The following is a 5,000-nucleotide window of genomic DNA, read 5'->3' on the forward strand; positions in this document are numbered from 1 at the left end:
CTAAAATAAGTTTAATGTAGAGAAATAAAACAGGAGTTTAATTACATTAAGCTCAAAGAAAAGAACTGTAAATTTATTGATTACAATGAAATAAAATTTACGTTATATGAATCTCAAAAATGAATTCAAAATAACAAGGAGAACACACTCACTTGCTCATTCAAAAGCTAATTTAACTTAAGCCTAGAAAAACGAACAAAAATACTGGTCAGTGGAGGGGAGCCGAACTAGTCTGGGCGCCTGTGATGAACATCAAAACGCTGCTATTCGCTAAGCCCGCTTCGCCAATTCACCGTCTAGATAGAGATTCAGGAACTCGCTGTACAACGGAGGCGCTGCTCTATGCTGGGCACAAACGGTCCTACCCTCGAGGCGACTCAAAGATGACTAAAATCAAACTATGAAAGGGGGCGAGAGATGGCCGTGTTCGCCGGAAGTAGGGCGTGCCTAACTTCAAGGGTCAGCGGAAAGTGATCGATATAGGCTCACAATAAATCACTCAGTGAAAGCGCTAATGTCGTGGATAAGAATGATCACTTGTGAAACAGTGACAAATGTTCTGAAAACCATCCCGATCGAAGTGAATACAAGGACGGTTGAACTGAGTGATGCCCAGTGGGAATTCCACTAGATTTCGTGGTTTTCTCACTAAAGTACAATGTCACGAATTTATAAATACGCTCGGGCGAATTCGTGACAGGCAGTCAACAACATAGCTATAAGCCTATACCACGTCCAGCTTAGTAGTGGGAGAACCCGAGTTTGATTCTCCGGCCAATTAGATTCATGGTCAAATGTTTTATCCTTATTCCTTTTCATAAAACATTTTAATCTGAACCTGGATTCACCATTAACTATTGTAGGTCGTATTCAAGAAGATGACTGGAGCTTAATAAAACTTACCTGTCTGCCTTAATGGCCCTCGTACAGTCGATATGAATTACTGTTGAAACTGATTTTTGAGGGAGGTAACCCACTAGACTAATGGATCAGTCCATTAACATCAAAGCCCGTGTGAAGTGGCTGATCCATTAGCCTATAACGAACTTCTTTCCTCAGGTTCTTGTATTCCAGTCCTCAGTGGCAGGAATACTGTATTTGTTGCTGTTTGCATGATTATATTCTTGCAAATTAGCCTAAGTAAAGCAAGTTTCATGTCTGGCCACACGCCTCCCCCGTGCGCCTGTGGCAAAACAAAGAGTGGCCGGGAAAAGAATAGACGACGCGGGAAGTAAACAAAGGATGGTGGGTGGGCGTCGGGAGAGCACGCTGCCGCCACCAATGCCAAGGAAACTCCAGCTTTATGCAATGAAAAGTAAGGCAAGGGGGAGACGGTGCGGTAGTAAGCTCATTGTTGCACTTAAAGGGGGCTTGGCACTCCGCTACGAGCATAGTACGCTAAGAAATTTGGCTTTTGGACACCATAAATACTACCTTTCTATCTATATGTCTGTTTACCTATCACCAATCTATCTGTGTCTATCTACCCTTTATTTCTCTGCCTATCCGTCTATCTGCCCGTGTATCTTTCTATCTATTTATCTGCTCATATCAATGAGTCTTCATCTTTTATATAATGAGAATGAGAAAGAGCGACGGAATTACTCTCTCTCTCTCTCTCTCTCTCTCTCTCTCTCTCTCTCTCTCACACACACACACACACACACACACACACACACACACACACATTGTGAAACATTCATTAAGTGCTCTTTGTGTAATCTGAAAGTTGTCCATAAAGATACTTTGCCTGGAAATCCATGTTCAGCTGTTTCATTACCGTGTGTATAGTTTGCAATCACAGTTTTCTTAGTGTTTCATCTCTTCTATTTCTCACTTCCCTATCCCTAGAAATTAGAAAGGAGGCTTGCAGGAGGAAAACAGCTTCAACTTGCAGTCTACCAGGTTCACATTTCAGATTAACCTGGGGCTAAAAGTGCTACTGCTACTACCACTACTACTACTACTACTACTACTACTCTACTACTACTACTATTACTCTTCCTAATATTCCTAGTCTGACAGAGGCTTGGCGTGCTTCTTAGTATCTAGAGGAAGGGCGGAGAGGTGCACACCGGGGAGCAAAAGTTAGCTTACTATTTCAACTCCTCGTCTCCTTTTCCTCTGATAGCTAATATTCCTTAGATGAGAGAGGCTTGGTATGCTTTTCTGTCCATTATAATTCTCTTTGATACGATGCGTCAGAGGGAAAAGAGACGGACATGCCCTAAATGTGAAGCGAACACAGTGGAAGATTGAGCAGAGTTTTGTCCCTGACTGTGTATATCTCTTAACTTTTATGCGTAAGAGCCTAGGAGAGGGGCGCCTTCACTTGGTGGCACCGATATAACTGGGCGGCGGAGCTACCCGGATACACAAAAGTCTCCCAACTCCCTTTCCCCACAAAGATGGATGGTGGACTGCAGAAGAAAGGCAACTTAAATTTGCAGTCCATTGAGTCCACGTTACTGATGTGCCTGGAGCAACAACAACAACAATAACAACTATAGTTTATTTATTTTAACTAGGTGGAGAGTTTTTGTCTTTTTTATTTGTTTGTTTATTTTTTTGCAGCTTATTTCCCATGGCTCAGTGGGGAAGAAAACAATATTGATGCTCCACATCTCTGCCATAGCACTTTTTCGTGACTAACAACAAATTCCAGTGTTTACGTCTCCACTCGTTTCACCATAACTTGGCTCAGATTTTCGCCTATTTGCATCCTATTTCATGTAGCTCAGAGGCAAAATAAGACAATCCCCCAGCTCGACATCCTTTCCATAGCACATTTGCCGGACTTGCATAATTTTCTAGTGTTTAACTATTGCTAAAACTTAACATTCAAGATGGGGAGATGGCAATTTTAAGCCAAGAAAGAGTAGAAGATGTAGTAGTAGTAAAAGTAATAGTAGTAGTAGTAGTAATAGTAGTAGTAGTAGCAGTCGTTTTGTTGTTGTAGCCCTAGGTTCGTTCATCTGAAATGTGAACCCAGTGGACTGCAGACTTAGTGAAAGAGAATAACTGTCTGGCTAATAACTAACTCTGTATATATTGTACAGTCACACCAAAAAGTATCGCGCAGGTAAGGCATGATGATATCCGAAATGACGATTATAGCTCATGAATTATCGGTAAGATTTATTTTTAACTACCGGTACTTTGCTATACATATAATAACAATACGGACCAGAAAATGTTATAAAATAAACAAGCCATATATTGCATCCTTGAGACAGCAAGTTTATCAGCATGGGGAAAAAATCGTTGTTCAGTTCCCAGTAGCCATCGTCCGTGTCTTAAATTGCTTTGTCAAGTGTGCATCGATGCTTTTTGGTGTGATTGTACAGGCGAAAGCATAATGCCGTTAACCCACACATGGCCGGGATAACTTTAGTGTTCCATTCCAACTGACATAAGACGATTTTATTCACCAGAATATGAGGATATGGGCCTGAGAGTGTTAGTACTTCATCTTCAACCCACTCTCGGCCGGGATAACCCTAGCATTATGTTTAAGATTACGCCAGGTGATTTCCTTCAACTGAAATTAATGTATGAGCCCGAGAATGTTAATATTGCACCATGAACTAGGATTTTATTCAGCTGAGAAGATTTATTCAGCTGGGACGATTTTATTTAACTGAGACGATTTTGTTCAGCTGAGACGATTTTATTCAGCTGGGACGATTCTATTTAGCTGGAATGATTTTATTCAGCTAAGACGATTTTATTCGGCTGAGAGTGGGTTAAAGGAGTGTGAGAATGCCAAGTTGATCATGTGATGCCTCTCTTTGGTCCGCTTATCATTGGCACTGGAAAGGGGTGCCTTCACGTGGTGGCACATTTATAACCTGGCAGCTCAAGTGCATGGTTATACAAATCGTCCCTTAAGTACTTCCCTATCCCCTGAAAGGAGGATGGTGAAATGTAAGAGGGCAACTTGAGGCTGCAATTCACCGGGTTCACGGTTCAGATGAACTTGGGGCTATAACAACAAAAGTAACAAGAACAAGAACAACAACCACTATTCATGTTGTAACCAAAGCACTAACCATATGTGAATAACTTGCATAGACACATAAATGGATATTCACATTCCGAGAGAGTTACAGGAACAGGAGAGTCTCATTGTAGAATATTATGATTATTATTATTTTCATCATTTATTATTACCCCCCCCTGGGGGTAGGGGGGGTTTTCAAGAATACCCCCCCAGTATCCCTGCTTGTCGTAAAAGGCGACTAAAAGGGTTGGCAGAAGGTTAGTGCCCCTCCCCGGAAAACAACTAGCTAAAAAAACAAACAATAAGCCTCGGACAAGGACTGACCAAACGATGACGACCAAGGACCGGACAAAGGACATGGAAATTGGAACTTGGAATGTAAGGGGAGCGAATGATGAGGTGAGAGAGAGATTGTCCAGGTGCTTGAGGGTGCGAAAGTGGATGTATGTGGAATAACTGAAACAAAATGGAGAGGAGAAAGTGTGAGAGAATGGGAGTATGGATGGGGTATATGTGCAGGAGTGGGTGAGAATGAGAGGGCAAAGGAAGGAGTATGTATAGTTGTGAGTAAAAGATGGAAGAGGAGCATAAGACAGTATGGATCAGTTGGGTCAAGGATTGTGTGGGTAAAGTTGAAAGTTGGAATACAAATGTGGGCGATTGTCAGTGTGTGTATGCACCAACGCAAGACCGTGCTAGAAGAGTGAGAGAAGAGTTCTGGACAAATGTAGAAGTGTGCATGGAAAAGTTTGGAAGGAATGAGAGAGTGTTTTTGATTGGTGATATGAATGGTAAAGTTGGGAATGTGAAGATGGATGGAATAGTTGGTGAGTGGGGTGTGCCTGCTGAGATAGATAAGAATGTGAGTGCGTTAGTGGACATTTGTGCTGGGAGGGGATTGGTGATAGCCAATACCCTCTTCAGGCATAAAATGATCCACAGGTATACATGGCGAGTGATGAGAAGGGTGGGTGGTGAACTGAATGAAAGGAAGGCA

Source organism: Coenobita brevimanus, chromosome 6, assembly GCF_032717465.1.
Source record: "Coenobita brevimanus isolate Jiangsu-jjx chromosome 6, ASM3271746v2, whole genome shotgun sequence".
Taxonomy (NCBI): Eukaryota; Metazoa; Arthropoda; class Malacostraca; order Decapoda; family Coenobitidae; genus Coenobita; species Coenobita brevimanus.